General features: G+C 42.0%; 2 protein-coding genes and 1 long non-coding RNA gene across 7 annotated transcripts in view; 2 read left to right on the forward strand and 1 right to left on the reverse strand.

Moving 5' to 3' along the window:
- LOC134538507 (neurocalcin homolog) overlaps positions 1 to 27243 on the forward strand; it is a 586036-nt gene that overhangs the window by 170446 nt on the left and 388347 nt on the right. The window lies entirely within an intron of this gene.
- LOC134538505 (neuronal calcium sensor 2) overlaps positions 1 to 27243 on the forward strand; it is a 560474-nt gene that overhangs the window by 170259 nt on the left and 362972 nt on the right. The window lies entirely within an intron of this gene.
- LOC134538504 (uncharacterized) lies at positions 10060 to 14721 on the reverse strand. The gene is made up of 3 exons (XR_010076161.1): positions 14410 to 14721; positions 10732 to 14292; positions 10060 to 10616 (listed from the first exon to the last, which is right to left on the reverse strand). It is a non-coding gene; the product is annotated as an uncharacterized LOC134538504 (long non-coding RNA).

The raw sequence follows: 27243 nt of genomic DNA on the forward strand, positions 1-27243 counted from the left end.
TACCTATTTCATTCCTCATAGATTTGTTTACAAAATTTATTTTCGCTTAGTTACACAGCAAATTTAAACCCAAGATTCCATAGTCTAAAAGTAAAAATTAAATACGGGTAGACAAAGAAACTAAGACTTATTTCTGTTTTGATTGGCTGTCAGTGCGGTAAGTTTTACTTGAATTAACGTTCATATCACGTTGACTTCTAAAAACCCTCGCAAGCCTAACTTGACAATGCTGTTTCCCTACGGCTGATAATTGCTTTAATGTGATTGGGCCTCTTTCTTCGTTTGTTTGTTTGTTTATCGTCTTTATTGGTGGCGAAGTTAAGGCGGTACGCCTTCTCTTACACTTAACCACTTTTCTGCAATTACATCAAAGATTTGAATATTAAAAACTAAGCATGATATAGACTAAATATTAAGAGAACAAACTAAAATGTTAACTTAATGTTCAAATATTAACTATTACAAAAGATTCAACCATAACTAATTATAAAGTAATTAAAAACTAAGCATAGACATACATAAAAAGGAAAGTAATTAAACATACAGCAAATAGTATCAAAACCGAAAAAAAAAACATTAGGTGCTATTACATTAAAACCAGTCACTCACACATTCACACACAGAATCAAGCAGTAGGGTAGCAGCGAAGTGGTCATGGTAAGCAGTTGTTACAAAGATGTTTTTTCAGCCTGTACTTAAAGGATGCTAGATTTTTTGTTTGCCTTGTCGCTTGGTCTAATTTATTCCAGAGCCTGCTACTCACGGTTGCAAAAGATCCCGACAGACATTTGGATGAGTGCACTGGGATAGATAGCATTGGGTTGCGTGTGGATCGCGTGTCATGGCTATGGTAACTATGTAGGTAATTAATACTGGCTGACATATAATGCGGTGATACCTGCTGCAGCACCTTATAAGCAAGGATAAGTATGTGCATTTTGCGTCTTTGTGCGAGAGTGAGCCATTTTAACTGCTGGTAGTATTGGGTTAGATGATCACGTAATTTAAGGTTAAAAATGTATCTTACGCAGCAGTTTTGGAGCTTCTGTAGTCGCTTAGCTAGTTTATCAGTTAGATCAGGAAAGAGGACATCGCAGTAATCAAAGTGGGGCATAATTAATGTTTGAACAAGCATGGTTTTAATACTAAGTGGAAGCAAATTTGTTAACCGTCGTAAGCAGTGAAGGGAAAAATGTACCTTCTTACATATTTGCATTATCTGCTCCCTCCAGGTTAAGGTTGTGTTTATCAGGACTCCCAGATTTCTTACGACGTTAGAGAACTGAATATCAACTCCTTGGAGCATTAAGTTACAGCATTTGTTAGGAATAAATTCAGTGAGCTTATGAGGAGAACCAATTAATATTGCTTGGGTTTTATTTGCATTCAGCCTGAGTTTATTAACTTTTGCCCACTTAGAGACAGAATCGAGATCATCATTGACAGAACAAATTGACTGATTGATATTGGTTGCTTTTGCGTGAATATATATTTGCACATCATCGGCATACATGTGGTATTGGCAATGTTTTAAGCATTTAGGTAGATCATTTATGAATATAGTAAGTAAAAGTGGCCCAAGAATTGAACCCTGAGGAACACCTGCTACTATCGGGAGCCACGTGGATACTTCGGTATTGAGAACGACACGTTGGTAACGACCACCTAGGTAGGAATTGAATCATGTACAAACACTATGAGAAAAATTATATTGAATTGACATTTTTCGTACAATAAGATTGTGATCTACTGAATCAAATGCTTTACTAAAGTCAAGCAACGTTAGGATCGTTATTTCACGCCTATCAATAGCATGACGTATGCTATCAGTAACATTAATGAGGGCAGTAGTGGTACTGTGGCCGGGTCTAAATCCTGATTGGAAGGTATCTAAAAAATTTCTCTGTAAAAGGTAAGCATAGGTTTGTTTGTGCACCAGATGTTCAAAGGCTTTGGAGACAGTTGGCAAGATGCTTATAGGGCAAAAATCTTTAGCTGTCTCAGGAGACTTAATTTTTGGTATGGGCTTTACGTGTGAATACTTCCACTCTGTCGGGTATTTACCTATTGTAAGGGATACGTTAAAAATATATTCTAATGCAGGGACTACAAAAGGTAAAATAATTTCCAGCATTTTAATTGATATTTAATCGTTACCAATTGCATTACTTTTGATGCGACGCAAGGCTTTCGCGACATCTAGACATGACACAGGAGAGAAGAAAAACTTATCTTCAGAATACTCAGAGTTGTTAGGTACGAATGTGTCAGGTAGAAGTGTCGCAGCAATATTGCTACGGAATTCTCACGGCTTGATGGCTTCTTGCCATTCGCAAGGATTCGGTTATGTTCGGGCGTTGCGGCACACGATGCCTACGATCGAGAGGTTTGTTGTCATTTTAGATGACGCCACCTCCACCATCTTAGAATTCGCTATTTTGCAGATCCGTAATTATTTAGCTAGAAATTAAAAAAATATATATATAAAACTTATTTATTTACTGATTGATCAAATTGAGTCCGACCTTGGTTCGATACTTGCTCGATGCAAAAATGTTAAGTTTAGGTAAAAAAAAACTTATTTAATAAAATATGGCGACAAATCCTTCAAACACAGTATGTTTATTTTCTTTTCTTTTATTGCTACGGACTTTTTCTATGTAGGCGCATTAATGTTTTTTTTATAGCAGGAATGTCCTGCGCAATATAATATCTAGAAATTTCTTGCCACAAAACGATAGGTAAATATAAATTAGTTCTCAAGCCCCGCCAAAATGAGACTCCTCTTCTCTCATTGACTGTTGCGCCATGCGTGCGTAAGATTAATAAAATATATTAATTTCCCTCCCATGTTCACGACCGTCCCGGGTGCTGCTGTGGGTCAGTAGCTACGTCGGAAAACACGGCGGTCAAATCTTGTGCACATGACCTGCTTACTGTTACTGTTAGTGGGGGGGGGGGGGGGGTAGATGCTTCCCCCCCCCACCCCGAAATCAAGAAGCCAATCGTGCTCGCAAAATAGGGACTGTGAATAAACGTAAACGTTAATACTATGTTTTATGGAAAACTTTGTGTATATTTTTTTAAATTTACCTGCTTATTGCACGCACACAGGTTAAAATATGGTAAGTAGTGTACAACAGACAAGCACTCTATCCAGAGATGACTTGTGTCGGTTAAAACACCACGCGTAATATCCCTCCCCCCCCCCCCCTCCACGAATTTCCGATGGCTCACTTTGCGACTCGTACAGATCTGTGCTCCTGGCTGTGGCTGTTATTTTTTTTAACTGTTAAAAACCTCACACACAAACACAGAGACACACGGAGACGCACAGAGATGCACACAGAGAGCACGCAGACACAGTGACACGCACACGGACGCGCACAGACGCACAGCGACACGCACAAGACGCACACAGAGAGCACGCAGACACAGAGACATGCGCAGAGACACGCACACGCGGGGTCGCGAGCCAGTAGCTGACAGATGACGCACAGGCGCGGAGAGGCCGGGTCTAGTCGAGGCGAGGAACCGAGTGCCGCCCGCTCATTAGCGAGGATAAGGCGTGCCGGCCTAGCCCTCGCCCTAATGAGCGGCCGGGGTTACCGCTCAGGGGACGAGTATTACAACTCTGATACCTGCACATTACGTTTACAGTTTTGCCCACGGCAATCTTTTAACACTGTTAGAAATGCCGGTCATTTTGCGGAAAGAAGTATTTTTCTCAAATAGGTAATACAGAGTTCTTTGTGCTGTATTGTATTCTTTGTGTTCTACAGTATCTTTGTAGAAATTATTCTGTATGTCAACTTCGGAATTATATTTTTCGGTATGCGAATGGTAAACGCTCGTATCGTCTGCTTACTTTCAAAAGTCATACGTTTTTACAGGAGAGGCAAAAAAACCTTTTGTTGTGGATATAATGGAAAATACACAGGAGGTTTCAATTCAAATTCAAATAGCAAATTGCATTAATAATTCGACTTTGGAGGTTTTATAGACCTGTGTCAGTAATTTATTTAATCTGAAACACCAAAATCTCAAAATTCAGACTTGGGAGATTTTATAGTAAGCCGACGATACGGTAAGCCAACGATATGGAAGAACTTTAGAAGTGTTTTTATGAGTCTTAAACAGTTTTTGAATGTTGTTCTTATAAACCAAGATTATTATTGTGGATTCATTTTCAAGTCAGGTTAACTTTGTAACAGTAAATTTACAAAGATCCCTGGGTAGTTTTTAACCAGAACTCTTTGTGAATTTAAGGTGAAAATCTTTAACAACGCAGTCTTGATGTACTATATTTATAAATAGTTGGACGCTATGTAATGGCCAGGCACCGTGTATTGAAAACTCCTCAACGTATCAGAATTGTGACTGTTTGCGAAAAAACATTTAAGAATACGCTGAGGTCAGATAAATAATTGTGTTTCCATATTTCATATTTATACTATTTTTAGAAGAGTGAAAATGGCTAAAACGCATGTTATTCAGAATAATTTTTAGACATGTTGAAGTGAACTTCGCGTATGACGTCACATCACGGCCACCGCCGTCCTACCCCTTCCTCTTACCTTCTCCTTCCCCCCCCCCCCCCTCCAGAGCTCTGCGCGTGCGCGGTGACCCGGGTGCTAGGGTATTTAAGCCCCGGGGAGCTTCGACTCGTCCTTTCTAATATTTAAATTTCTTGGGTAGCATGTCCTCATTAATTGCTTTTGACTTGTAGATATTGTAAGAGGCTGATTGCATTGTATTTTCCAAAACAAAACATTAAAAACTCAAAAATGAATTGTCTTTACACGCAGGATAATTCCCACTCTGAAGTCTGTAAAACAACAGACGCTTAAGTATTTCTCCTCTTGTGTGAGCGGTATAGCTTGTAGAGTATTGGGTGGGCTCGAACCCAGTACGCTGCAATGTCGTAATGCTCTTGATCCAGACGTGGATAGAGCCTTCACAGCGGGCCAGTGCAAACATTCCCTGCGCCGTAAACATGTCTGTACTTCGAAGTTACTAACATTGCAATTTTTCAATTTGTTTCAAATTTATTTTCGGATTATACCTTTATTATAGGAATTGCTGTACCAAACTTAAGCTCATTATTATTATTATTTGTACGAAAATACAATTTTGAAGGCAATAGTTTGATATTTTAATTATTTCATTTAGAACAATGTGCATGGGTAACTTACCTCTGGGGTACTTCACTATGGGATTGATCTGGCGTGTATCTTAAAGTGTGACGTCACGCAAGGGATAACAATTACGAACACCTATGCGACTTTTTACACCAATTACCAAACACTTAGTGAATATCGGCCGAAAATATTTTTAAAGGGACAACAAATGAAAGAGAAGTTAGTGAATAGTCGGGAACTAATAGTAACGACGAAAACAGTCAGTATTGCGTGCAGGATCCTCCAGGAGTTCAGTATCGCCTTGAAGAAGTGTAAACCAGAGACGCGATAGTTGGGCCCCACGCAGACTGCAAGCCCGCATTTGATTGATAGCATTTTTGTTTCGCGTCCTTTCGGCACGCAGCCAATTGGGATGCAGGTGTGCAAGTATGCTGCGTCATTTCTACCTCTGCGGTCTATTACCCCGCCACATACCTAACTATTCCCTTCATGCGATCGGAATTTTCGTAACGCACGAAAATTTTTAGCAAAGAAGTTTCACTTCAAAAATACTGAAACATAACTAATTCGCTTCCCTCTCCGTATTCTTAATTTTTTTCTTAACACACGCCACTCGGATCTGATGAGTGGTTTCTTCATAAGCTATGCACATTGTTGGTGTGCCCGGGTAGGCGGGGAACTTGAGTCCTGTTGGAGGTGTGGGAGGTGTAGGAGGAGTGGGAGGAGTGGGAGGTGTGGGAGGTGTAGGAGGTGTAGGAGGAGTGAGAGGCGTGGGAGGAGTGGTAGGCGTGGGGGGCGTGGGAGGTGTGGGAGGCGTGGGAGGTGTGGGAGGTGCTGGAGGCGTGGGAGGAGTGGAGGCGTGGGAGGTGTGGGGGGCGTGGGAGGTGTGGGAGGTGTGGGAGGTGCTGGAGGCGTGGGAGGTGTGGGAGGCGTGGGAGGTGTGGGAGGTGCTGGAGGCGTGGGAGGTGTAGGAGGTGTGGGGGGCGTGGGAGGAGTGGGAGGCGTGGGAGGTATGGGGGGCGTGGGAGGCGTGGGAGGTGTGGGAGGCGTGGGAGGCGTGGAGGTGTGGGGGGCGTGGGAGGTGTGGGAGGTGCTGGAGGCGTGGGAGGTGTGGGAGGTATGGGAGGTGCTGGAGGCGTGGGAGGTGTGGGAGGTGCTGGAGGCGTGGGAGGTGTGGAGGTGTGGGGGGCGTGGGAGGTGTGGGAGGTGTGGGAGGAGTGGGAGGAGTGGGAGGTGTGGTGAGCATGGGAGGTGTGGGAGGCGTGGGAGGTGCTGGAGACGTGGGAGGTGTGGGAGGTGTGGGAGGTGCTGGAGGCGTTGGAGGTGTAGGAGGTGTGGGGGGCGTGGGAGGTGTGGGAGGCGTGGGAGGAGTGGGAGGCGTGGGAGGTGTGGGGGGCGTGGGAGGTGCTGGAGGCGTGGGAGGTGTAGGAGGTGCTGGAGGCGTGGGAGGTGTAGGAGGAGTGGGAGGTGTGGGAGGTGTGGGAGGAGTGAGAGGCGTGGGAGGCGTGGGAGGAGTGGGGGGTTTGGGAGGCGTGGGGGGCGTGGGAGGTGTGGGAGGTGTGGGAGGCGTGGGAGGCGTGGGAGGCGTGGGAGGTGCTGGAGGCGTGGGAGGTGCTGGAGGCATGGGAGGTTTGGGAGGCGTGGGAGGTGCTGGAGGCGTGGGAGGTTTGGGAGGCGTGGGAGGTGCTGGGGGCGTGGGAGGCGTGGGAGGCGTGGGAGGTGTGGGAGGCGTGGGAGGTGCTGGAGGCGTGGGAGGCGTGGGAGGTGTGGTAGGCGTGGGAGGTGTGGTAGGCGTGGGAGGTGTGGTAGGCGTGGGAGGTGCTGGAGGCGTGGGAGGTGTGGGAGGCGTGGGAGGTGTGGGAGGCGTGGGAGGTGTGGGAGGCGTGGGAGGTGTGGTAGGCGTGGGAGGTGTGGGAGGTGCTGGAGGCGTTGGAGGTGTAGGAGGTGTAGGAGGTGTGGGGGGCGTGGGAGGCGTGGGAGGAGTGGGAGGCGTGGGAGGTGTGGGGGGCGTGGGAGGTGCTGGAGGCGTGGGAGGTGTAGGAGGTGCTGGAGGCATGGGAGGTGTAGGAGGAGTGGGAGGAGTGGGAGGTGTGGGAGGTGTGGGAGGAGTGAGAGGCGTGGGAGGCGTGGGAGGAGTGGGGGGTTTGGGAGGTGTGGGGGGCGTGGGAGGCGTGGGAGGTGTGGGAGGTGTGGGAGGCGTGGGAGGCGTGGGAGGTGCTGGAGGCGTGGGAGGTGCTGGAGGCATGGGAGGTTTGGGAGGCGTGGGAGGTGCTGGAGGCGTGGGAGGTTTGGGAGGCGTGGGAGGTGCTGGAGGCGTGGGAGGTGTGGGGGGCGTGGGAGGCGTGGGAGGTGTGGGAGGTGTGGGAGGTGTGGGAGGTGTGGGAGGTGTGGGAGGTGTGGGAGGCGTGGGAGGCGTGGGAGGTGCTGGAGGCGTGGGAGGCGTGGGAGGTGTGGTAGGCGTGGGAGGTGTGGTAGGCGTGGGAGGTGTGGTAGGCGTGGGAGGTGCTGGAGGCGTGGGAGGTGTGGGGGGCGTGGGAGGTGTGGGAGGTGTGGGAGGCGTGGGAGGCGTGGGAGGTGTGGGAGGCGTGGGAGGTGTGGGAGGCGTGGGAGGTGTGGGAGGCGTGGGAGGTGTGGGAGGAGTGGGAGGTGTGGGAGGCGTGGGGGGCGTGGGAGGCGTTGGAGGTGTGGGAGGCGTGGACTGGAAGCCGCACTCTCGCGGCGTGAGCATGACCTCCGGGTCCCAGGCAGGTGTGTCCTGGCACTTGTGAGTCTGGCTGTACCCATGCCAGGGTGTGTACTCCCTCGCTCGCTACTGCCGAGCGTACAGGGGAAATTAATTTCTCGTCATTTCAAAATGCCACGTGTCAGGGTTATTTACGATGTCGTGCCACTTTGTTTTTCGTTGCTGGGCGATGGAGTTGTGTGCTGGTAATATAAGTGATTTTGAATTTAATTTTGGGTTTTTTTGGACTACCCTCGTATTTCCATGCTTATGCGGCAAATATGGCAGTGCAATCACCAGGTGTGCAGTGATGCCTATGCTTTGAACTGACCAGATGTAAGTGCAAAACAATGGCGTTAGAAATTCATTAAAGACTTCAGCAGTATAGTGTCTAAACATTTTCTGAAATTCCAGCGATTTTTTGTGCTAGTATTAATTGTTCATGAAGTGAAATTACAAGAGATACGTTTTATATATCTAAAGAGGCTAGTGCATTGTTTATAACCAAATCAAGAGGTATTCTTTTTTAATTGGCTTATATTTAGTGGATAAAAATATAGTCCAGCCTTTCCCCCACATATTTTGTAAACATTAAATAATTAACGTGTGAAAATATTGTTATTTTGGGAAATTATAATCCTTAAAGTAGTGTTATAAAGTGTATGGCTGTTCGTCCATGTATGGTGTTTTGTAACACAAGTTAAAGGCACAAATGATGTGAATATCTCATTTGCAAAAGGAACTAATGTTTTAAGTACAAAATTAAACAACTTTCGTTTCAAATTGAACATGTGAGCTCCGAAAGATAACGCAGATAATTTATTGTAAAGATAAAAAAATAAAGCACAGTACGAATTTCATCAGGTACAGACTCCCTTTTGCATCGTGGAAAAGAAATCATTTCACAAAACTAAGTACCAAACATTTCTAATCTTTTTTATTTTTACCTTCAAGTCGTTAGTTGTTTTAAGAAATATAAATTTGATCTAAATTCTCCTATTTCGTCTAATGTGCATTTTAGAATAAAAAAAAATGTATTTTCCGTTATTTCTCACGAAGATTCCTGTCGCAAAATTAACATTTCTCTTGTGAATGACTCATTGTTTTGGAAGACAATTTAGGTTTGGATGATTAAAAATAAAGTATGGAAATCATAAAAGGCATCGAATTCTTAAGAGCATATATGTATATAGTGCACTGAAAATTTTTTCTCCATTCTATTCTGTACACGCCGCATGGAAAAAAAAAATAGTTACTCATATCGTATAAGTTGTCAGTGAAATCAGTTTATGGCTACTTTATAAATTTAATGTAAGTTTTAAGATTGTGTTTTAACATTAAGTAGATGGTTGATAGTAAAATTAAGCTGTCCACTGAACTGATAAAAATTGTAAAATTTTATGGTTTAGTGCAAAATGTTTTGTATACTTGTATTATAGATAACGCATAATAGAGATGTATAAAAATGTATAGGTATTATTTTATAAAATTCATACCTTTAAATGTTTACCTATTACTATCCTTTTTTTTATTAAATATTGAGTGTAAATAGTTATATCTCAGACTTGCTTCAGTAAAGGAATAGTGAAGACTACAGTATTATACAGGATGTGATTATCATTACATATTATTGTAGTTTTGGTATGATTATATGGTGCTTTTTTGTATCGTATAAACTATAAAGTGAGCTGGGGAACGTGTTAATATTTCTGTGTTGAGGTTGCCAAATTGCACGGCGTATCCAATGAGAGAACGCTCGAGAATCGCAACCATGCGACGAGGAAGAAGCGAGAATTAAATACGAAAACTTTGACCCATCGTGCGACTGTCCTATCCGCGCCACAGGCCTGGGTAACATTGCGAGGCATGTTTTTTTTTTTTTTTTGCCATGCGGGTAACCTCGGTTTTGATCCACGACCGCTGATCATTTTAGAGCTTGTAGAAACGACACTGACCATTTCAGTGCCACGCAGCAAATACCCCTTATACTTAATCCACGTACGTCAACAGCGCCGAATCACTGCTACGATATCCTGTTCGCGTATACTCGATGTTCTGCGCCTTTTGTAATACCCCAAGTGTCTAAATAATAATTAAATAATAAGGTTAAAAGATTTGGAAGCTTTGATTACTGAGGCCCTCAATTAATAACTATAAAAGTCAACAACAGAGGCGACACTAGGAGTAAACAAAGAAAATTTAGGGACTCCCTACAAATACTTGGGAGTAAAAGGATCGTTATTATATATTAAATAAATAAAAACAACTGTTACGTCTATAGACTTCCTTATTTTATTAATCATTGTTCTTTTTTTTTATAGATTAAATTTTCCTCAGTAAAGACTGTTTTTCATTGATAAGTGATCTTATTTACATAACTCACAATTACACTTATTATATGATATTCCTTAACGTTATTTACGATAGGGCCGGCCCTGAATGTATAACAAAAATTAAAATATTTAAAAACAAGAATGAAATTAACATTGTTAACTTTAAAGATTGTACATATAGTCCTTCCAAAACATAATATAAATTTCTTCTCCTCGAACTGCCTTTTACTGTCCGCTGTCTTAACTGGGTTACACTAATCTTGGGTTCGTGAATAAAAAGATAGAATTATGCGGGTATCACCCGGGGCTGTAGGTAGACGGTGATCAAGGTAGTAGGCCTAATGATGTTGGATTCTGCGCAGGAACCGACTTCAGAGGTTCTGGCAGAGGATTTTGGTTGCCCCAAACTTGGAACCCTGTCTGAAACAGAAGTCCAAATTTCAAAGAATTAGACCTGTTTCCAGACAGTATACTTAAATGGCGCAAAGGCCAATAGAGGGAAATTAGAGGGGGGGGGGATGACGTCAAGACTTACCAAAACAGGGTGTTGGTCCTGGCGCTCAGGAGAGGGCGTCTCGTCTCCGCAAACTCGAACCACGATTCGCGGTAGCCACGGAAGTCATCATGATTAATTAAAAAAAATTTATATAAAAATACTAAGTTTCTCTACTTCCAACTAAACTACTGACTGGTTAATAATTTTAGCTAGGGACTCCATCCCTTTAGTCTGAGAAGACTACATAATATACGATGTCGATGATTCGCAGAAGATCACAGATACAAACGGTACCAGTCAGTCAGGAGGCGCGCACCGAAGTAAGTTCAGAGCGGGATATCACCTGAATATCATAAGCGCGTGGTCTCTAGAGAATGGGAGGGGGGTTAGGCTCTGAGCCGAAAATTACCGAGCCCACCCGAAGGTGTCCGGCATAAAAAAATAGATCTTACTGGAGTGACTGCGCGACTGAGGCGCTATCTTTTGGTGGCGAGAGGAAGTACTAATAAATCGACTTGTGACCGACGAGAGTGTCAAGCTAGGGGGGTTAATGGAGTAACCAGTGGTGCCACCTAGCGGCCTGAGACATAAGGAGGGGAAAGGTTGTCGTTACCTCCGCGCGAGCGCGGTAGTGTCGGCGCTGCCGACGCCTCACAAGTGGCATTAGTTACCAAAGCCGTCGCTAGGTGTCGTTAAGGTGCAGAATCGTAACTGCGGCTGTCAAGCCTGAGATGGCCTTGACTTCGGTTAACGCACTCGAGCGGTCGTCGCTCCTAGCCACTTCTGAGAAGAGAGGGTGGGTGAGCAGGCGGGGGGTGGCTTCAAAAAACGCATGGTCTGTGGGACACAAGGCCCACGGGATCCTCCTGTCGTGTCTTGCTGCTAGTGAACCTTATACCGATTCGTGACAGAGTTAGCAGGGCTTAGCACTGCTTCACAAGCTGCTCTTAGCAAAAGGTGACCCGCGAAGAAATAACGTTACCGGCTCCGACGTGCCTGGAGGCGGGAGAAATATTAGCCAGAATGCTAGCCTAGCATGAGGCTGGGAAAGAAAATCAGCTCGCCTCTGAGAACAGAGGCTGAGGGCCTGGCCGTAAAGAAAATAAGATGAGAGAAAAAAAAAATAATATTTCCAAAATATTTCAGATTACAAAATTTTAAATAAACGTGCCTAAATCTCTAATTTACGGCACATACTCCCCCGCGTTAAAGCGGAGCTTAGGGGAAAGCAAAAACAAGAAACCAAAAACTTCAGTAGGACGAGGTACCAGGTTCGCCTGTATCCTACTACTTACATGCTAAAACACAAAAAAAATATTAAACACTCTTATGAACTAATGTGCACATTCTTAATGACTAACATGATTAAATTCATTAACTTAAATAACATTATTAACTTAAGTGGCCACTTAAACTAACACCTTATATTAAGTTTTCTTACAAACTAGTACCATGGATTTTTATTGTTACTTAATGTTACTACCTAGGTTTTGTATTCTTCAGTTAAACTCCTTATTGAGTCTTAAATATATATATCTGGCATGCCAAGGCTTAGAGAAAGTAATCGCTCCTATTTTAAATTCGGATGCGCTTTCTTAAGGTGGGAGATGTGCGCTCGTGTCATATACTCTCCGGAACTGGGGTCGGCTAGACTCACAGTCACTGGGGTTAGAAACCGTGATGAGTGATTGAGATGTTGATGTTGATGAAATGGGCGGAACCTGCCTTGTTTGACACAAAGATACTTGTGTGTCGGGTTGCCTTATTTCCTGAGGAAATTCCAGACTTTCACTCTCTACATTTCCTAGTGTTTCAATTCCTAGGTTTTCTGCCTGGGCAATGTTGGCCCGGAGGTCCTGTTGAGATTCTAATTGGGCTGCCCTAGCTTTCAATTTAATTTGGAAGGCGTTTGTCTGTTGCAGACAACGATCTAGCTCTGTTCGATAAACACCATTGAGCACATCTGCGGAAAGTACCACAAGATTTTCCAGTCGTCTGGTGACATGCTCTAATCGCATAATGTGTCGCTTTACATTGGGCAAATTCTCTTCCACATCTGAATAACTTACGAAAGCAGCTATGTCGTAAAATTTGGAGCAAGCTATGTTGAATTCCTCGAGTATTTCTAAATTTAGATTATGTACTGAGGTAGGTAACTTATCACGTACTGCGGCTCGAAGCCTTTTTCGCAGCTCTTGCGCATTTCCAGTAGTTGGTAAATTACGCAACTGCAACTCGTAACTTAATTCATCTACTAGTAATAGCTCCGGAGTAATCATCCTGTCCGGATTCATAGTATTACACAAAACAAAACAATACCCTCATAAAATTATCTCTTAAACTCTAAACTTAGGTATACACTTAAATCTAGCTTATGATTAAAACAATTGCTTTATTGCGTGGGAAGTATGTGCCTTCATAATTTATTTATTATTATTACTACCCGCGTCGGGAAATGAACAGAGTACTCGGGTGTAACAAGCTGTCAGGTTAGCTTGCACAACAGGGTACCTACAAGGAACGTCACGTCAGCCGGCAGGACTGACCTTGGCGCGCAGCGCCTTTAACTAGGGGTGTGGGGGGGAGGGAGTATCTTGTCCAGCGGACACGTCTCTGTTGATAAGCCACGCGCGCGGCCCGAGTTGCGTGGGCGGGCAGCCAGCCAGCTGCTCACAGTGCGCGCTCAAATGTAAACACACAAAACTTATGATAATTATAGATTCAAGGGTCAATTTAGCTACTACGTGTATCAGCGGACAGTTCACAAATTACTTACTACAAAAAGATTCTAAATGACAAAAAAAATATAAAAAAATATTTTTTTTATTCAATTTTTTTTTTAAATTTTAATTTAAGGTATGACCTTTCAAATTAGGTATGCCTATAGACGTAACCATGCTCTGCTACCATTTTGTAATACCCCAAGTGTCTAAAGAATAATTAAATAATAAGGTTAAAAGATTTGGAAGCTTTGATTACTGAGGCCCTCAATTAATAACTATAAAAGTCAACAACAGAGGCGACACTAGGAGTAAACAAAGAAAATTTAGGGACTCCCTACAAATACTTGGGAGTAAAAGGATCGTTATTATATATTAAATAAATAAAAACAACTGTTACGTCTATAGACTTCCTTATTTTATTAATCATTGTTCTTTTTTTTTATAGATTAAATTTTCCTTAGTAAAGACTGTTTTTCATTGATAAGTGATCTTATTTACATAACTCACAATTACACTTATTATATGATATTCCTTAACGTTATTTACGATAGGGCCGGCCCTGAATGTATAACAAAAATTAAAATATTTAAAAACAAGAATGAAATTAACATTGTTAACTTTAAAGATTGTACATATAGTCCTTCCAAAACATAATATAAATTTCTTCTCCTCGAACTGCCTTTTACTGTCCGCTGTCTTAACTGGGTTACACTAATCTTGGGTTCATGAATAAAAAGATAGAATTATGCGGGTATCACCCGGGGCTGTAGGTAGACGGTGATCAAGGTAGTAGGCCTAATGATGTTGGATTCTGCGCAGGAACCGACTCCAGAGGTTCTGGCAGAGGATTTTGGTTGCCCCAAACTTGGAACCCTGTCTGAAACAGAAGTCCAAATTCCAAAGAATTAGACCTGTTTCCAGACAGTATACTTAAATGGCGCAAAGGCCAATAGAGGGAAATTAGAGGGGGGGGGGGGATGACATCAAGACTTACCAAAACAGGGTATTGGTCCTGGCGCTCAGGAGAGGGCGTCTCGTCTCCGCAAACTCGAACCACGATTCGCGGTAGCCACGGAAGTCATCATGATTAATTAAAAAAAATTTATATAAAAATACTAAGTTTCTCTACTTCCAACTAAACTACTGACTGGTTAATAATTTTAGCTAGGGACTCCATCCCTTTAGTCTGAGAAGACTACATAATATACGATGTCGATGATTCGCAGAAGATCGCAGATACAAACGGTACCAGTCAGTCAGGAGGCGCGCACCGAAGTAAGTTCAGAGCGGGATATCACCTGAATATCATAAGCGCGGGGTCTCTAGAGAATGGGAGGGGGGTTAGGCTCTGAGCCGAAAATTACCGAGCCCACCCGAAGGTGTCCGGCATAAAAAAATAGATCTTACTGGAGTGACTGCGCGACTGAGGCGCTATCTTTTGGTGGCGAGAGGAAGTACTAATAAATCGACTTGTGACCGACGAGAGTGTCAAGCTAGGGGGGTTAATGGAGTAACCAGTGGTGCCACCTAGCGGCCTGAGACATAAGGAGGGGAAAGGTTGTCGTTACCTCCGCGCGAGCGCGGTAGTGTCGGCGCTGCCGACGCCTCACAAGTGGCATTAGTTACCACAGCCGTCGCTAGGTGTCGTTAAGGTGCAGAATCGTAACTGCGGCTGTCCAGCCTGAGATGGCCTTGACTTCGGTTAACGCACTCGAGCGGTCGTCGCTCGTAGCCACTTCTGAGAAGAGAGGGTGGGTGAGCAGGCGGGGGGTGGCTTCAAAAAACGCATGGTCTGTGGGACACAAGGCCCACGGGATCCTCCTGTCGTGTTTTGCTGCTAGTGAACCTTATACCGATTCGTGACAGAGTTAGCAGGGCTCAGCACTGCTTCACAAGCTGCTCTTAGCAAAAGGAGACCCGCGAAGAAATAACGTTACCGGCCCCGACGTGCCTGGAGGCGGGAGAAATATTAGCCAGAATGCTAGCCTAGCATGAGGCTGGGAAAGAAAATCAGCTCGCCTCTGAGAACAGAGGCTGAGGGCCTGGCCGTAAAGAAAATAAGATGAGAGAAAAAAAAATAATATTTCCAAAATATTTCAGATTACAAAATTTTAAATAAACGTGCCTAAATCTCTAATTTACGGCACACTTTCTGGACTACTTTGGGCACTACTTTATTTACAACCCTCGTATTTGATGAACATGTGAACGTCCAAAACAACCACAAGGAATATTTTTACCTCAAATATGAAGGAGAAAAGATTTAGATTCCTGCATTAGTCCTACCAACGAATGACTTTCCACTTTAATATTGTTCGCAGGCTTTTCACCTGGGCTTGCCACCTAGGTAGGTAACTGCTCCCTGATGATGACGACTGCAATGTCGACGGAAACGTCGGTGAATTATTCGCCAAGGATGCGGCTACAACCCAGAGGCCAAGCTACTTCAGACTTGACCACTTGGTTATTTTCCCCTCACTCTCTCTCTCTCTCCGTTATCGAGTGCCCCGCTCCTGAGCTGTGACCGGTCATCGCTGCTGATGAAGTGTTTTCTCGTGGAACAGCCTGGGAACCTGCGATGCTGGGATGTCTGGATCAGCGGTCGGGCGCGGGTGTCTGAAGCGCTGGCAGTCGTGATCCATGGGTGGGGTGTGCAGGGGGGGGGGGGGGTAGCCGCCTCGCAGCCGCGCCACGCCTTGTTTGATTTGTAAATGCGCCCTCCCGTATTTCATTTCCTGCCCCGGAGAGCGGGCGGGGGCTTATCTGCGAGGCTCAGACGGCGGCGTGTCTGGAGTATTCCCCCGGGAGCTCTGGATGTTGCATGCTGCCTGTATGTCGGCCTAGGTGCATACAGTAAACATATTTTTTTTTTAAAATTACAAAAGACATAAGTTTTTTCTTTTTCTTTAAAATCACGCTTTTGCAAGTGCAGGCAGGCCCCTTTCAAATTTTTACAAAACTACACTCAATTTCCGGACTTATCAACGAATAATTCGCCTGAAATAATTTCAGATAACTGGATGTTCGTAAAATCTACGCCATATTTGCAACGTATTGGGTTCTGTTCTGAAGAGTGAAGGCACCCATAGAAGAAATAGCCCTTTTGCAGGAATCCAAAGGAGTTTTTTTAAAAAAATATTTTGCTAATATACCAAGATTATTTTGGTGGATTTATGTTCAGAGTGATATAACTTAGAACCTGTAAATTTTCGAAGAGATCTGGATAGTTTGTAACCAGCGTTATACTTTAATTTAAGGTGAAAATATTTTTAAGTGTACGTAGACTTTTCTCGTATGTGGTAAAGACTGTAATGGATATATAGATATATATGTGCTTTCAACGTAGCCGTTAGATGCATGTTCAATAGAAACAAGTTGTAGCGTATGCGAACATAGCATTTGTCTTGAGCAGAAACTTGTTCCGTCTACGTGCTGTGTTCAATATGACTGTAAATTGTTATTAACCAAGTAGGGCGTGTCTCCATTTTAATTAAGCTGCTAAGTGTTTGATTGGCTGTTACCTACCTGGCTATGTAAGTGGCCCAACTGTCACAGCAAGTGTCGCACTCCCCGTGGGCTCTTAACTGGGGCTGCTGCTGCTCTATTGTGGCTTTAAATTACTCCTACGTATCTTATACTATTTCCAAGTCATTCCACGACTTCAATTGTTGTTATGGTTTTCTAACAGGAACAAACCACCACACTTTGGACACATGTGTGGGTACGAGCTCCAAATGATGCAAAAATAATATAAAAAAATTTAACACCTTTTTTAAAATTAAGCATCTCGCTTGCTTTCCTGTTCCACTTCACAGATGTCCGTAATACGGGAATCAGAAAATTAGTCACAAAAATTTAAGGACGATACCAATTTGGATAGCTTCACACAATAGCGCACAATAGTTTTTTACTACTTGAAATTGGAACATGACGACGATACATGGAACTATTAACAAACTCGTAAAAATTATTATAAAAAAATACTGGCCAATTTTTTTAATTCTATCATATTTTAAGCGCATTTAAAAAGGAAAATTATTCTTATTATACATCTAAACAAAAATATCATCTTTAAACTCGGTATCTAACAAAACAAATAACTCTAAAAAAATAACGTCGTACTGCATTCATTTACAACAAAAAAATTATACCTACAACTTTTTATAAAAAAATATATATAAATATATAAAATAATGGCCATTAAACAACACGAGAAATAACTCGTTAAAATTCTAACACACTGGCCTTATGAATATTTTAAATAAAACATTTGAACAACATTATTATACTAAGATTGCAAAATTCCTTATATAATACTGTCCCCGACTCCACGTAAAAATTTAAAAAAATTTACATCTTAAATACAATATGCTGAGTTTCTACAGCAACTACCTCTTGTTGCCAGACGTAGTTATAATTTAATATCTATAAGATCTTCTTAGTTTTTATATTTCATACGCATTGTAAAATAATTTCTTTTCTGAACATCGAAGCTAGTTAGATAACTAGATTATTTGTTTCGTTTTAATGTATGTGTGTAGTTTTATGTTTGGAAAGGTGATAAGAATTTTTACGACCGCAGATTGGCAAGGTGAAGGTAGTGTTTACGTACCACAGTCCAAGAATAGCGGGCTTCAGGCCTCGAATACCGGTTTGGTGCTCATGAATTTGGGAACTGATTTGTGGTTTGTATCGAACACACGACCCTCATCACACGAGTGACCCGCAAGAGTGAGCCACGGACTTCTTGTAGCTTACAAAGGTATTCGACTGAGCATACAACATGTGAGTACGCGTAGCTGTCAACTATTACGTAGCTGACTTAGCACTAAAACACTCATTAAAAATTTGATAAATGCACAATTATAGCTTAAGCATATTTTTTTGCTCGTTTGTGTAGGTATAGTTGAAGGTTAGTTTTATCTCTGGGACAATATAAAACCTATTTCAATTATGTCAACCTTACACAAAGTTTTAAATTTACAATGAGCAGCAGAAATGTGGGCTGTTTTGTTTTAGTTGTATTTTTCCTTTACTAGCATATCTTAATAAAACTTTTTTTTGGGTTAAATAATTTACATTTGTATAACAAGTTTTTTTTTTACTTTATCCTGAATTTATTCATTGTTTTCTTTGTTATTTTTCTTCATGTTTGATTGTTTTTCTAATTTTTTGTACCGTTTTATACTTTTTTTGTTGATTTTCCGATTAACTAATATTCCAGACTGATATTTACTGAGATATGAAAGAAAGAAAAACATGCTTTGTTAAAACTATTGCAGTTTTAGAGTCATATTTGGGGGCGAAAATTTACTAAGAGAAATAAAAAAAATATTTTAGAACTTTTAGTAAAACCAGCCAATAGAACATGTAACGAAGTGATATAATTTGATTTAGTTTGATGTTTGCAAATGTGACGTGGAATCTGCCGAGGCGAAGACTGCTATCGACTGGCTTGATGTGTGTGCTCACAAGCGCGGCTGTGCTCTGTCGGGCGCAAGTTGGCAACACTGCGACTATACCTGCAAGAGGGGCGTAACGCGACACATCACAACATGGAGAAAGAGCCGTCTATCACCAACTATCTCCGCACAATTATGCAATAAAATATTAAACCTATAGCTTTGTAAGAAACTGCGAGAATAGTTTCCAAATTAGAGGGTTCGCAAAATTATGATATTGGTAACTATTGTTATACTCAAATTAAAAATATTCAACACAAATTTGATGAACAGAATGTCTGTTCTAGAAAATTCAACTAATTTCAGTTCCTTCAAAAAAATTTCATTGACACGTGTTTTTTCGTACACGTAATTTCGTTTTTGGATTTCTCTGCACATTGTTTTCTTTATTTAATAATTGAAAAATGTTTGTAGTTTAAAATGAAAACTGTTTCACGAGAAATAATTGAGTCAATTTTTGATTTTTTAAAAAATATTTGGAGCAGTTATTTAGCCTGCAAAAATACTTGGGAAATTTTGTTCATATATTAATGCGTTCGCATGTTTACAAGTTTATTAAATTAATGTTTATACATTTATGTTAATGACATGAATACCAAAATAATTAGGGACCGGAAAAATTCGCGGGTTCAATGACCTCTATGATGAACTTTATAGTTCTACGTACACTCGGTCAAATACACCCTCTCATTGGCTGCTGTCTTGTGGAGGTGTCCCAACGTAGCGGCCTGTGATTCTATACAGCTTCGGTTGAGTGTTTCTCATTGGCCCAGAGTCGTCCAGGTAAGTTGTGAGCCAATATCAGAGGCAGCACTGAGGTATAACTATTTTAATTTCAGGCTGTCGTGAAATGAATCCGCGAATTTTTCCGGTCTCTACAAATAATGTGACGTTACTAACATATAAAACTACTCTAGTTAAGAGAGGTTGATACAGTCCGCTGCATCCGCCCCATCAGTCATCCGTTCGTAAATAACGGTACTCGCAGCCAGTCAAAACTCCCGGATAATTCTGACCGTCAGCCACAATCTTGCAAGACGGTCGGACAAAATTTAACGCCAGCCGCCTTTATTTCTTTGAAGGTTCGTTTATTCATTCTACTATTTTCCTAGTAGTGATTGAACGGCGTTAGAGTACATTTAGGGTGTGTTCAATTAAACCGAAATGTACTTATTAATGGAAGTTTCTGCAGTCCACTTATTAACTACGTAATTAGGAAACATGTACACACTGTCAAGAGTAAAAGGTAGTAAGTATAATTGGACGTGATTCCTATAATGCATGACCATCAAATAAACTTACGCAAGAAATTTGACCTAAAATGAAAGTTTTTTTATCGTTTGCCAATTTGGATTTTGAAAAAAAAAATTAATACGGATTTGAGGGTTGTAAACGGATGGACGGAATAATGTAAATTCGGCTTTATTGTTTTTACATCCCATTTGATCAACAGTTCTAAGAAGGCATAAAAGTACTTAAAATGTTTACATTAAACGGTCGCTAGTAGTAGGAAATTTCACAGTCCGAAATAAACATATTGCTTTGGTATTTGTCAACGTTCTAACTATTTATACATACGCATTTTATTGTAGTTGTTTACTTTCGTGTCCATTGGCAGCACAGTCGCTCCGACACACCTGTCCAGGGCCTAAAGCACATTTGGCCTCAATGTTGGTGGCCATGAATTTTTAAGGGACTTTTCTATTTTTTTTTGTGTGCTTAACTAATTATATACATTCATTTATATAATTTAATATGGGGCAGATGCTATAAAACAGTCGGCTGCAAAGTTTTTTATTCACGTTTTTGCTTATTAGCAATTCAATTATGGAGCTTCGCTTACTGACGAACCGGTTGAAAAAAAAAAAATGAACAGTGGCTTAGTTGCTCGCGTCCCGACCGTGAATCTGTTCAAACCACTGTTTAATCAGTAATATTCCATCACGGGAATAAAACACACGCTAGTGGAGAATCCTGGTGTAAGCCATACTTCATCAACTCTGGCAAACGAAATTATTCATATGTTTTCATTGCTGTGCCAGTTTCCGGAGCCAGGTGCTAGTTGGTAATCCACGCAATTATCTTGCAGTCTCTGCCGTCCGAAGCACGCAGGTTAATTACGTGAACTCATTTATGTAGTTTGGTTGTTGTGACGAACACCAGTGTGCGTGCAAGTGAATGTTACCTAACGCAATTTGTTCGCCACAGAAACTGTTATATTTAAAACACATTTTGTTTGGTGAAAAATTTTTTTTTAATAAGTTTTATTTTGTTCTTTGCAAATATTATCGCTTTGTTTGGTTCATGGGAAAACGGGTTTGAAATTGAATACACTTCTCATACCTGTTATCTCTCCCTAGACTATAGGCTAATATGACAGGTTCAGATATTTTTTTTTTTACCTACCCGGCTATACCTTCTTATGAACGTATTGTTTCCTCACACAAACTGACTTTTTTTTGGTGATTGTTTGTGATGATTAATTTTGCGTTTTATCTTTTTATTAGGAAAATGATTATTAAAAACACAATGCAGTTCTTGTGCTTAGTAAATTGTTAGATAGGTCTTTCCCTTAATTTTACTTTAACTATATTGCATGTATACATATTAAATAATCGTAATGCCTTTTAATGTTGGTTTTTTAAATTTGATAGATTTTTGTTTATATATAAGTTCTATTGACGTTTATTTGTGTACAGGGTCACCACAAAAGAGACGAAAACGAAATATGTAAGATATTGTTACGAATGTCAGATACCGGCCTGAAGTGTGCCAAAGTTTGGTACTTCGTCTCGTATCTTTCCACATTGCAATGAACTTTCTAATTGCTATAATACAACATTGTTCACATAGTGGACTCAACAAATGTTTGGACTGAATCTGGTGCATTTACCGAGGCAGTGCAAATGGCAGAACGTTACTTTAATTAAACCCCAACTTGTAAACCAAGCAGTTGTGGGCGGCCGATGTAAGTTTCCCCTCGCGTCTCGTGCACCAGCTCACTGCCAGGGCTGTCCAAAACGGGCCTCGCGCCCGCTCGGGGAATTATTGCACTGGCAGGTAAATTAAAAACGTTCACACCAAAGCTTTCATTTAAACTCATTTTGCGGGGATTTCAAAATCAATCGGTCCAGAAAAGTTCACTGACGGAAAAATCGGCTCTAGTCGAGATTATCCCTGTTATATCACACCCAACTCGGGCGGGGCTCGTAACTTGCAGCAGCTTGCAGGCTGGTGTGCAGCAGACGAGTTGCTGAGGCTCCTTGGATGGTTGAGAGAACTGTACGATGAATTTCGGGAGAACAAGACATTAATGATTAGCTTTAGCTCTGAAAGGTAACTGTAAAAATGCAAGTGAATTCTTGTTCTTTTCAACATTCATTTGTCAACTTATACATACTTTAGAAAGTTCAGTTCTTTCACCTTAACAATGTATTCGACCATTGCAGTGTATACAGCTGCAACTTCTCTTCCTACAGTATCGGCAGTCCCTACACCGTATGGACTTCCCAGCCGTCTAGGAGTCACTGTGGCCTAATCACCCATAGTGAAAATCAACACTATTTTTTGGAGTTTCGTCGACTGTATTAAAACAAAGCTAAAGTACTTAAGTAGAATATAATAGCCGGTCCTGAAACAGGGTCAAGAGCGAGGTGTGAGGTGTGGTCAATGGCCGACCAACCTCTAACGTCACGGCGGTCATCTTGGATGATCTTGACCATTAATCTCAGTCGCCATATTGAATTCCGCCATCTTGAAATCGAACATCATACTCCCCGAATGTGGCACTTTTCGTTACGTCATCGTTGCGCCATCTTGGATGTTTGTGATGACATCTACATTTTTCGTTATGGTCACCATCTTTATTTCTAGAACATTGCGATTTTTGTCACAGCTGCCATCTTGAATCCTAATTTCATGGCCGCCATTTTGGATCCGATATCACATTCACCTTTTTCGATGCTAATGTCATGTCAGCCACATTTTTGTCGTCTGCTGGAGGCCGCCAACTTAGATGACATCACGACCAGCATCTTGTTTTTTTTTTTGTTTTGCTTGGGGGCCGCCATCTTAGATACCGATGTCTTTGTTTTTGCTGTTTGTTCCTAGAGAACACTAGAATCACTCTCAGGCATGTAAGGTCGATGTTCAATTACCTGCCAATCGACATATTAAATGTATTTTTTATACAAAATACATTGGAACTGTAGTGATTCGAACCATGACATCTCGGACATCTGGGCTGGAAAACATACGCCTTTGACCGCGCAGCCACCGAGACATTTACCACATCGAGAATTTATTAAGGTATATAAAATATAAAAATAACACACATATTTGGACTTCTATGTTTTATTTAATTTGACGATAAGGACCACAACTCCATTGGTAGGTAATGGAACATCGACCTTACATGCAAGTGACGGAGCGATGTGGGTACTGTCTATGAAACAAACAGCAGAAACAAAGATGGCACCATCCAAGATGGTGGGCTCCAGCAGAACAGGGAAGAAAAAAAAAACAAGATGGCAGTTGTGAAATCCAAGATGTCTATTTTCAGCAGACGTAAAAAAATAAGCGGCTCTGTCGTGACTGTGATGTCAGGTCCAAATATGGCGGACGTGACTCCAGAATTCAAGATGGCGGAAGTGACTTCAGAATTCAAGATGGCGGACATGACATACGAATTCAATATGACAGACATGACATAAATGAAAGACGGCACGTGTAACGAAAAGTGTAACGATCGGGAGTGGGTCACTCGATTTAAATATGGCGGGATTTAAGATGGTGGATTCCAAGATAGCAGCTGTGACGTCATGAATCAAATGGCGTGTACTACTCTACTGAACACACAAGAAGGCATCCTGGCCGCCTGCTCACTGCAGTAGCCGCACGGACCGCGGCAGCGACTCGAAGCACTGGAACAGTCTCGGCTGTCGGGAGACTGTTGTTCGGCGTGTCTGAGTGCGTGACAGGCGATAGCAGAGGCGGCGCGAGGCGTTGCTGTCTGGCGGCCTTATCTCGCCCCTCCCTCCACTCCCCTCTCTCCCCCTGTCACCTAGCGACGCGGCAGGGAGACCCGCAGGAATAGCTTTCAGCCACATACCCATTAATACGTGGGTTGTCTGAAAAGTTTCCGACCTCAACATGAAGATGGCAGCACTCGTCAACGAAAATTGGGGAATGTTTTTAGTCATGTTTTGGAATATACTGTATGAAATTTCAGCCATTTTGGACGAGCAGTTGTTTTTTAACCATCGTTTTCGTGATTCGATGCGCATATTTTTCGTATATATAAATGTAAATAATATTTTGTTAAAAATCTTAAATCTCCGAAAGTTCTTCACCGATTGCTTTGAAATTTTGACACGACCTTACAACCGAATTCACGCGTGTTTTATATTAATGTTTTTATGTTCGTCTTTTGTTTTGTTAAAATAGGAAGATACGGACATAAGAAACAGAGAGATGTATATGTACAGATATATAGACAGCGAGGGATGTATATAGATGTATAGAGACATGTAGAGCGATATATATTGTGAGATTGTTTGAGATATAGATATAAATATGGAGCGATATAGAGAGATAGTGTGATATGGATGTATACACAGGCAGTGACAATGCAATGCGTGTCTGGCATTAGCTAGCGTTGTTATAAAAAATGGATTTGGTTTAAGTAAGCGCATTATTTTTGTTCATCTATCAGATAGATAAATTCGGTAAATGAAAGAAGATATGGATTCATCCCTTCGTAAGCGACCTCACTACAACAGTTATAGTTTTTTTTTAAACTCTGTCTGAATATTCCCGTGCAGTCATGTCCCAGGTTGCAGTTCTGTGCTGCACGTCTGAACCCTTCGGCGCGGAAGCTTCGAGGAAGCAGCTGTGCGGCAGCGAACCGCGCGAGTGTGCCTCACTGCGCACACCACGTGACCGGGTGACTGCCTCGTGGTGGGAGGAGCTCCGTGTGGTGGCACGTGACAACGGCGCGGCCAGTTTGAGGCAGCCTGTCCCCCCGCCGCTCTCCGCATACCAAACTGTGCCTTAACCTCTGGATTAGCGAGACTTCGTTTTTGGGCTTTAAACATGATGGTTAGAGACCTGCAAAATTCGCGGATTCAACGACCTCCAGGATAGACTCTACTACACTCTACACACTCGGGCAAATGCCACCTGTTCATTGGCTGCTGACTTGTGAGTCTTCTCGACCAAGTGTCTGTGATTCGACACTTCTTTAGCGAGGGTCTCTAACTGGCCCTCATTACTCCAGATTAACAGTGAACCAATTGCAGAAGCAGCGCTAAGATATAATTATTTGAATTGTAGCACATCACGAAATGAATCCGCGAATTTTGCAGGTCTCTAATGATGGGTTTTGCCTTGTGATCCATTCAACACTACTTCGGATATGGTGACCAACTTTATTTGCACGAGGAAAATCCATTTTAATACGACATAATACTGGACAAGCCTTTTTCTCCGTGTGTTTATTTATGTATTCATCTTTATTGTCCATTCCTGTTTCCTCTATGACGATCAACGTAAACCAGTGTAAATCCAACATATGATAAATCTGCTCAAATGAAGGACTCATTCAAAGAACGTGAAAACTAGTAATCTTTAAAACTATCACTTTTTTTAGTACAGCTAAACTAAATGTTACGTAAATTTGCATGATTTTCAGTTAACGTTAAAATATACAACTTGTTAAAAATGAAACCACCATTTAACAAGTATTCTAGACAAAGAAACGACGATGTCACATACGAACACAGAAGGCTTCCGAAGACAAACAGATGCAACGTTTGGAGAACTGTGATCTGTTCCCGTCATCGGGCAAAAATTAGTCTTGTTTCATCGTTGGGTTTGTCTGTCTTTATGTTGTCTAAGGTTGTTTGTTTATTGTCTTTATTTTCTGTTCCTTGTTAACAACTGTCTCGTTGTTAGCCCACGGTTTGTCTGTACTGTGATTATTTTTTCCGACAAGTCCCTTCCGTGGAATTCTCTCTCTACGGTTTATGTGTTAAAAATTTAACATCGACAGATTTGGTTTGTTTTCTATGTGTTAGTGTATTCATCATTCTTGTTCATTTGTGTGGTTTATCTATGACATACAGTTAAAACCAACAATAGCGTATGCTCAAGAAAGCTTTCCCATTGCAAGAATCTTTCCAAAGAACGTATATTTTTTTCAATGTTACACTGCGTTGGCTGTTCTTCCATGCAGGGGCGCTAATCTGTAGGATTTGCAAGGTGGCCCTCGGAAATTCGGGATGTGGTGGGGGGGGGGGGGGCAGAGAATTTGGGGCTTGGGTTTTAACCGACACAAGCCATCTCTGGATAGAGTGATTGTACGTTGTGCACTGCCCATATGTCGGCCTGTGTGCACGCAATAAGCAGGTAACTTTAAAACTTATAAGTTTTGACGTTTACGTTTTATCAGCCCCGTTTCACAGTCACTATTTTGCAAGCGCAAGTGGACCCCCACTCAGCGAGGGGCTTCTTAATTGCCCCCCCCCCCCCCTCGGGGGTATTTACGCCCATGGGGATGTCCTCTCTGTCTCGTCGCGAGCGCTGACTGCGTGGATGTGGCGCCTTGCTCTCACGAGGTCTCGGCCTGGTATGTCTTGGTTTTCATAAATGCTTTTATTCAATGAAAATTTGAGTACACAGGTGGCGAGGCCAACAATACTACAACAACAACAACAACAACAAAAACAACAACAATAATAAAATAAACAAAAAATTCCAGTATATACAAGCTGCAATGCCAGGTGGTATTGTCTCTTGGGAAACCTAAGATGTACACCAAGCTCTGTCCCTGCTCGAATATTCACCTTCGGCCAACCTCGGGATTTGTTTTATTTTTGCGCAGGAAAAATGAATTCAAATATTAAAAGTGGTCGGTTAGGTTAACTACATTAAAACACTTTAAAACATTATGGACGGTTAGTTTGTTAGTATAGCTACATTAAAATAAACAGAGAAACATAAATATATATAAATAAACCCGAGGTTGGCCTAAAGTAAATATTCGGGCGTGTTCGGGCAGGGACAGAACTTGATGTACATCTTAGGCTTCTCCCCGTCCATTAGCGAAGCTCGCGGTGGTTCGCGAACTAACGGCGCCACTAGTCCACGCACCCGGGCTTAAACTTTCGACGTGAACACGTCTTTAAAATTTCTTCCATAGTGGGAGGCAATTAAAAAAATAACGAATGATAACAAAATCGGGCGATACAGTTTGGTGTTGCAGCTACATACCTATCATCTCATTCCAAAATTTAATTACACCACTGGATAGCTAATGGATGGAAGAATTCGTTACGCTAAGTGAGGACTGTGACGCATCGCGCGTG

The sequence above is a fragment of the Bacillus rossius genome, chromosome 13, assembly GCF_032445375.1.
Source record: "Bacillus rossius redtenbacheri isolate Brsri chromosome 13, Brsri_v3, whole genome shotgun sequence".
Classification (NCBI taxonomy): domain Eukaryota; kingdom Metazoa; phylum Arthropoda; class Insecta; order Phasmatodea; family Bacillidae; genus Bacillus; species Bacillus rossius.